Source organism: Kogia breviceps, chromosome 2, assembly GCF_026419965.1.
Source record: "Kogia breviceps isolate mKogBre1 chromosome 2, mKogBre1 haplotype 1, whole genome shotgun sequence".
Taxonomy (NCBI): Eukaryota; Metazoa; Chordata; class Mammalia; order Artiodactyla; family Physeteridae; genus Kogia; species Kogia breviceps.
In genome coordinates this window covers 85,321,742-85,330,204 of record NC_081311.1, presented here as the reverse complement: position 1 = coordinate 85,330,204, position 8,463 = coordinate 85,321,742, and the positions used below count along the sequence as shown (strand labels likewise).

Sequence of the window (8,463 nt, the reverse complement as noted above, 5' to 3'; positions counted from 1 at the left end):
ATGTCTATTTAGGTCTTCTGTCCATTTTTTGATTGGGTGGTTTGTTTTGATGATATTAAGCCACATCAGGTGTTTGTAAATTTTGGAGACTAATCCCTTGTCGGTTGCATCATTTGCAAATATTTTCTCCCAATCTGTCAGTTGTCTTTTTGTTTATGGTTTCCTTTGTTGTGCAAAAGCATTTGAGTTTAATTAGATCCCATTTGTTTTTGTTTTTATTTACATTACTCTGGGAGACAGCTCAAAAAAAGATATTGCTGCAATTTATGTCAGAGTGTTCTGCCTATGTTTTCCTCTAAGAGTTATATAGTGTCTGGTCTCACATTTAGGTCTTTAATCCATTTTGAGCTTATTTTTGTGTATGGTGTTAAAGAATGTTCTAATTTCATTTCTTTATATGTAGCTGTACAGTTTTCCCAGCACCATTTATTGAAGACACTACCTTTCTTGCATTGTATACTCTTGCCTCCTTTTTCATAGATTAACTGTAGGTGTGTGGGTTTATTTCTGAGCTCTCTATCCTGTTCTATTGATCTATATTTCTGTTTTTGTGCCAGTACCATATGGTTTTGATGACTATAGCTTTGTTGTATACTCTGAAGTCAGGGAGCCTGATTCATCCAGCTCTGTTTTTCTTTCTCAAGATTGCTTTGGCTCTTTGGGGTCTTTTGACTCTCCATACAAATTTTAAGATTTTTTGTTCTAGTTCTGTGAAAAATGCCATTGGTAATTTGAGAGGGATTATATTGAATCTGTAGATTGCCTTTGGTACTATAGTCATTTTGACAGTATTGATTGTTCTAATCCAAGAACATGGTATATCTTTCCATCTGTTTCTGTCATCTTTGATTTCTTTCATCAGCCACTTACAGTTTTCAGTGTACTGGTCTTTTGTCTCCTTAGGTTTATTCCTAGGTATTTTATTCTTTTTGATGCAATGGTATATGGGGTTGTTTCTTCAGTTTCGCTTTCTGATCGTTCATTGTTAGTATATAGAAATGCAACAGATTTCTGTGTATAAATTTTGTAACCTGAAACTTTACCAAATTCATTGATGAGCTCTCATAGTTTTCTGGTAGTGTCTTTAGGAGTTTTCATGTATAGTATCATGTCATCTGCAAAGAGTGACAGTTTTACTTCTTCTTTTCCAATTTGGATTCCTTTTATTTCTTTTTTTCCTCTGATTGCCATAACTAGGACATCCAAAACTATTTTGAAAAGTGGTGAGAGTGGATATCGTTGTCTTGTTCCTGATCTTACAGGAAATGCTTTCAGCTTTTCACTATTGAGTATGATAGCTGGTGGTTTGTTGTATATAGCCTTTATTACGTTGAGGTATTTGCCCTCTATACCCACTTTCTGGAGTGTTTTTGTCATAAATCGTTGTTAAATTTTGTCAAAAGCTTTTTCTGCATTTATTGAAATGATCATATGGCTTTTATTTTTCAGTTTGTAGATGTGGTGTGTCACACTGATTGATTTGTTGATATAGCAAAATTCTTACATCCTTGGGATAAATCCCACTTGATTATGGTGTATGATCCTTTTAATGTATTATTGGATTCGGATTACTAGTATTTTATTGAGGATTTTTGCATCTATGTTCAGCAGTGATGTTGGCCTGTAATTTTCTTTTTTGTGTGGTATCTCTGTCTGGTTTTGGTATCAGGGTGATGGTGGTCTCATAGAATGAGTTTGGAAACTTTCCTTTCTCTGAAATTTTTTGGAATAGTTTCAAAAGGAAAGGTTTTAGCTCTTCTCTAAACGTTTGATAGAATTCGCCTGTGAAACCATCAGGACTTGGGCAGTTGTTTGTTAGGTTTTTTTTTGTAACATCTTTATTGGAGTATAATTTCTTTACAATGGTGTGTTAGTTTCTGCTGTATAACAAAGTGAATCAGTTATACATATACATATGTTTCCATATCTCTTCCCTCTTGCATCTCCCTCCCTCCCACCTTCCTTATCCCACCCCTCTAGGTGGTCACAAAGCACCAAGCTGATCTCCTTGTGCTATGCGGCTGCTTCCCACTAGCTATCTATTTTACGTTTGGTAGTGTATATATGTCCATGCCACTCTCTCACTTTGTCACAGCTTACCCTCCCCCCTCCCCATATCCTCAAGTCCATTCTCTAGTAGGTCTATGTTTTTATTCCCGTCTTACCCCTAGGTTTTTCATGACATTTTTTTTCTTAGGTTCAATATATATGTGTTAGCATATGGTACTTGTCTTTCTCTTTCTGACTTACTTCACTCTGTATGACAGACTCCAGGTCTATCCACCTCATTACAAATAACTCAGTTTCATTTCTTTTTATGGCTGAGTAATATTCCATTGCATATATGTGCCACATCTTCTTTATCCATTCATCTGATGATGGACACTTAGGTTGCTTCCATGTCCTGGCTATTGTAAATAGAGCTGCAATGAACATTTTGATACATGACTCTTTTTGAAGTATGGGTTTCTCAGAGTATATGCCCAGTAGTGGAATTGCTGGGTCATATGGTAGTTCTATTTGTAGTTTTTTTAAAAACCTCCAGGGCTTCCCTGGTGGCGCACTGGTTGAGAGTCCGCCTGCTGATGCAGGGGACACGGGTTCGTGCCCCAGTACGGGAAGATCCCACAAGCAGTGGAGTGGCTGGGCCCGTGAGCCATGGCCGCTGAGCCTGTGCGTCTGGAGCCTGTGCTCCGCAACGGGAGAGGTCACAACAATGAGAAGCCCGCATACCGCAAAAACAAAAAAACAAAAAACCAAAAAAACCCTCCATACTGTTCTCCATAGTGGCTATACCAATTCACATTCCCACCAGCAGTGCAAGAGTGTTCCCTTTTCTCCAGACCCTCTCCAGCATTTATTGTTTCTAAATTTTTTTATGATCGCCATTCTGACCGGTGGGAAATGATATCTCATTGTAGTTTTCTTTGGTTTTTTGTTTGTTTGTTTTGTTTTGTTTTGTGGTACGTGGGCCTCTCACTGCTGTGGCCTCTCCCACTGTGGAGCACAGGCTCTGGACGTGCAGGCTCAGCGGCCATGGCTCATGGGCCCAGGCACCCCGCGGCACGTGGGATCTTCCTGGACCGGGGCATGAACGCGTGTCCCCTGCATTGGCAGGCGGACTCTCAACCACTGCGCCACCAGGGAAGCCCCTCATTGTAGTTTTGATTTGCATTTCTCTAATGATTAATGACATTGAGCATTCTTTCATGTGTTTGTTGGTAGTCTGTATATCTTCTTTGGAGAAATGTCTATTTAGGTCTTCTGCCCATTTTTGGATTGGGTTGTTTGTTTTTTTGTTATTGAGCTGCATGAGCTGCTTGTAAATTTGGGAGATTAATCCTTTGTCAGTTGCTTCATTTGCAATTATTTTCTCCCATTCTGAGGGTTGTCTTTTGGTCTTGTTTATGGTTTCCTTTGCTGTGCAAAAGCTTTTAAGTTTCATTAGATCCCATTTGTTTGTTTTTATTTCTATTTCTCTAGGAGGTGGTTCAAAAAGGATCTTGCTGTGATTTATGTCATAGAGTGTTCTGCCTGTTTTCCTCTAAGAGTCTGACAGTTTCTGGCCTGACATTTAGGTCTTTAATCCATTTTGAGCTTATTTTTGTGTATGGTGTTAGGGAGTGTTCTAATCTCATACTGTTACATGTAGCTGTCCAGTTCTCCCAGCACCACTTATTGAAGAGGCTGTCCTTTCTCCACTGTACATTCCTGCCTCCTTTATCAAAGATAAGGTGACCATATGTGCGTGGGTTTATCTCTGGGCTTTCTATCCTGTTCCATTGATCTATATTTCTGTTTTTGTGCCAGTATCACACTGTCTTGATTACTGTAGCTTTGTATTATAGCCTGAAGTCAGGGAGCCTGATTCCTCCAGCTCCATTTTTCGTTCTAAAGGTTGCTTTGGCTATTCGGGGTCTTTTGTGTTTCCATACAAATTGTGAAATTTTTTGTTCTAGTTCTGTGAAAAATGCCAGTGTTACTTTGATAGGGATTGCCTTGAATCTTTAGATTGCTTTGTGTAGTAGAGTCATTTTCAATATGTTGATTCTTCCAATACAAGAACATGGTATATCTCTCCATCTATTTGTATCATCTTTAATTTATTTCATCAGTGTCTTATAATTTTCTGAATACAGGTCTTTTGTCTCCTTAGGTAGCTTTACTCCTACATATTTTATTCTTTTTGCTGCAGTGGTAAATGGGAGTGTTTTCTTAATTTCACTTGCAGATTTTTCATCATTAGTGTATAGGAATGCCAGAGATTTCTGTGCATTAATTTTGTATCCTGCTACTTTAGAAAATTCACTGATTAGCTCTAGTAGTTTTCTGGTAGCATCTTTAGGCTTCTCTATGTATAGTATCATGTCATCTGCAAACAGTGACAGCTTTACTTCTTCTTTTCCTATTTGGATTCCTTTTATTTCCTTGTCGTTTCTGATTGCTGTGGCTAAAACTTCCAAAATTATGTTGAATAAGACTGGTGAGAGTGGGCAACCTTGTCTTGTTCCTGATCTTATTGGAAATGGTTTCAGTTTTTCACCATTGAGGACGATGTTGGCTGTGGGTTTGTCATATATGGCCTTTATTATATTGAGGAAAGTTCCCTCTCTGCCTACTTTCTGCAGGGTTTTTATCATAAATGGGTGTTGAATTTTGTCAAAAGCTTTCTCTGCATCTATTGAGATGATCATATGGTTTTTCTCCTTCAATTTGTTAATATGGTGTATCACGTTGATTGATTTGCGTATATTGAAGAATCCTTGCATTCCTGGAATAAACCCCACTTGATCATGGTGTATGATCCTTTTAATGTGCTGTTGGATTCTGTTTGCTAGTATTTTCTTGAGGATTTTTACATCTATGTTCATCAGTGATATTGGCCTGTAGTTTTCTTTCTTTGTGACATCTTTGTCTGGTTTTGGTATCAGGGTGATGGTGGCCTCGCAGAATGAGTTTGGGAGTGTTCCTCCTTGTGCTGTATATTGGAAGAGTTTGAGAAGGATAGGTGTTTAAACATAAAGGACTTGAGGACGTTAGCTCAGCTAGACCATGCTTTTGGTTTCAGCCAGGAACCAAAGTGAATGTGTGTTCTGCTGCTGGTTGACTAGGGTGCTCTGCTTCTGGTAGGTGAGCTGGCTGCTAGCTAGACACCTGGGTGTCCTCCAGCAGGCTAACATGGGCTTGCTTTCATGGAAAGCAGGGTTCTGAAAGAAAAGCAGAACACTCAAGACATTTTGAGCCTAGGATCGAAACTGGCAGTGTCATACCTAGTGCATTCTTCTGGCCAGAGCACATCAGGTCAGCCTCAATCCAAAGTTTAGGGGAACAGATTTCTGCTTCTCCATTTTTTTACAGGAGCAGCTATAAAATCACATTGCAAAGGGCATGGATAAAGTGAGAGAATACAGAATCATTGTTTTCACACTCAGTATCATTCTACCTAAGCAGACAAGTTTTATATAATGGTTCCAAGTGAAGTAACTTGTTAAAAAGCCACACAGCTACTAAACGGCTGGATGCATGGAGTATTACGTCCACCTAAGTCCACAATACCCAAGGCACTAGACCATTCTACTCTTGCAACTTTCTCCGGCATCCCAGGATCCTTCGGAAATACAAGTACAAGTCCTCTGTGATTCTTCCCATCTAGTGCTCTTCACCATACAAATAACTGCCTCAAGAGAATGCACAGGACCTTTGAAACGATTTGAATAATTTGGAGAAAGCTCTGAGTTTAGGAAATCAAGGCCTAATTGATTTGTCATTTCTAATCATAGAAAAATTTTGAAAATACCCATGATGCACTCCAAATATTTGCAAAGTCTTTCCATCCCATTTTGACATCGGTAGGCTATAGATAATTCTGAAAGTAGACTAACACTAATAACTGGGCCGGCAATGTCTATTACTCTGATACAAAGACATGTGCAGGGAAGACATTCCATCTACTAAGTTTACCGAATCATAAAGGCTCCAAGCCGGTGACGCCCTGTGGCGGAGTTCGGGGCTCGAATGTCCCACAGGAAGGGTAGAGTCTAAGAGTGGGTGGGAACTCGAGGTCCAAAGGCTGCGATGCATGCTGATACCCACGCCGGCCACTGCTGGGGACAGGGATCTCCATCAGTCACCATAGGGTGGGAGGGGTAGGAGGTGCTCGAACTTGCGCGAACTACCGCTGGGCGGTGGTGAGTGCAGGGGGACGAACCAACACAAACAGAGTGGGAGAGAGAGGAAGCACTTGGGAGGAAAATGCATGGGGTTTGAGCAGCAGGGAGTAACGGGCGGGGATGCGGCTGCTTTCAAGGGCCGCTGACAGGCTGGGGGGCGAGGCCTGCGAAGGAGGGCCCCCTCCGCCGCGCGCTGCGGTGAGAGGAGACGAACGACGTGGGCCCGGCAGCGGCGCCTGGCGCGGGGCAGGCGGCCGACGAAAGGAGAAGCCGCGCGCTGCGGTGAGAGGAGACGAACGACGTGGGCCCAGCAGCGGCGCCTGGCGCGGGGCAGGCGGCCGACGAAAGGAGAAGGCGGGGCGGGAGGCAAAAAGCCTACAGCACCCGGTATTCCCAGGCGGTCTCCCATCCAAGTACTAACCAGGCCCGACCCTGCTTAGCTTCCGAGATCAGACGGGATCGGGCGCGTTCAGGGTGGTATGGCCGTAGACGATAGCGAAGGCAGCGGGCTCCCTCTAGAGGCATAGCTTCGCTGGCGCATGCGCCTTACCGCCAGCCCGGCGCCCAGCCCGCCCCGGCAGGGCCCCGCCCTCCGCCCAGGCAGGGGAACGGAGGCCTCGGGTACCGCGGGGTGGCGAAGGGCTTTGCGACCTCCCAGCCCAGGGCGGGGGGGACCCAGAAAACCCTTCGGCGCTTGGCGCCCCGCCCCAGATCCCGCACGTCGCTCACAGGGACGTGGCCCCACCGAACACGTCCTGGGACGTGACAGGAATCATCTTAGCCAACTCAACCCCAGACATTGTCCTCCAGGATACACACTATGTAGTAGCACTCTTCCATGACCGAATGTCCATGGGAGCAGTCTTCACTATTATAGGAGGCTTCCTACACGGATTCCCACTATTCTCAGGTTATACAGTTAACTCAGCATGAGCAAAAATTCACTTCACAAGTATATTTGTAGCAGTAACTATGACTTCCCACAGCACTTTCTGGCCTCTCAGGGATGTCACTTCGTTAGTCTGTGCACCCTGAGGCACACACAACATGAAATATTTTGTCTTTAGGCTCATTCATCTCAGTAGCAGCAGTAATGCTAATAATCTTCATACTTTGAAAGCATTTGCATCTAAACCAGAAGTCTTAGCAGTGGAAACTCCTACTCCTAACCTAGAATGGTTACACAAATGCCCTCCGCCATAACCTATGTTTCAAGATCCTACCTATGTAAATGTAAAATAAGGACTCAAGTCCTTTTCAACCAGTTTCAAGCCAACACCATAACAATTATGTCTTTCTCAATAAAGGAGATAAAAGTAAAAAGTAATGTAGCTTTGTCCAAGTTAAATCATAGGCTAAAATCCTGTATATCACTATGGCATATAAATTTCATCTAGGCTCTCAAGATACAACATCATCGATTATGGAAGAACTTTTACATTTTCATCATCACACATTACTAGTGATTTTTAAAATAAGTTCTCTAGTCCTCTATATTATTTCACTAATATTGACATCTAAACTAACACATATACATACAATAGATGCACAGGGAGAGAAAATGTGAACAATTTACTAGCCATTATTGTAATCTTAATTCCCCTATCATCATTGTAAATCCTTTACGTGATACATGAAATCAATAACTCTTTCAAACCATAAAAACTATGGGTCAGTAACGATACTGAAGTTACAAATACACAGATTATGAAGATTTATATGTTGACTCCTCTGTAATCCCCACATCAGGGCTAAAACCAGGAGAATAATGACTGATAGAAGTCAACAACCGCGGAGTTAGAGATAGCCACTGAATATTAATTTCATCTGAAATTGTTGTACACTCCTGAGCTGTTCCTTCTCAGGCCCCAAAAGAGCTGCTATCCCAGGACGCCTAAATTAAAGAATCCTAATACCAACAGGACCAGGTCTATGTTGTCGGACAAGAGAGCTCGTTTTTCTGAGTTCAACACAGGACAGAGGGATATGGCTGAGACATGGGGTGAATCTGGAGCCCATGGGGATGCACTCTCCAAGCTCCAGGATAGGAATGAGGCCTCTAGTGTGCCAGGCCACCCACCACGCCCTCCCGAGCAGGATCTTGGCAACATTCCCTGTCAGTGATGAGGCAACCTAGCACTTGTCACGCCCCGATGTTGTGTCCTATGTGGGCACCATGCTCTGGAGACAACACCACACTCAGCAGGTCCATGCTACAGGGTCCTTCGTGCCTCAGGAGTAGAGACCACACAGCAAGCATTTCCCTCCCCAACCAGCAGGAGGAGGGGAGGAG

General features: G+C 42.8%; 1 non-coding gene across 1 annotated transcript; it reads right to left on the bottom strand.

Annotated features, from left to right (window-relative positions):
- Window positions 1–6,542: 6,542 nt before the first annotated feature.
- LOC131751743 (5S ribosomal RNA) lies at window positions 6,543–6,661 on the bottom strand. The gene has a single exon (XR_009334303.1). It is a non-coding gene; the product is annotated as a 5S ribosomal RNA (ribosomal RNA).
- Between the last annotated feature and the right edge of the window lie 1,802 nt (window positions 6,662–8,463).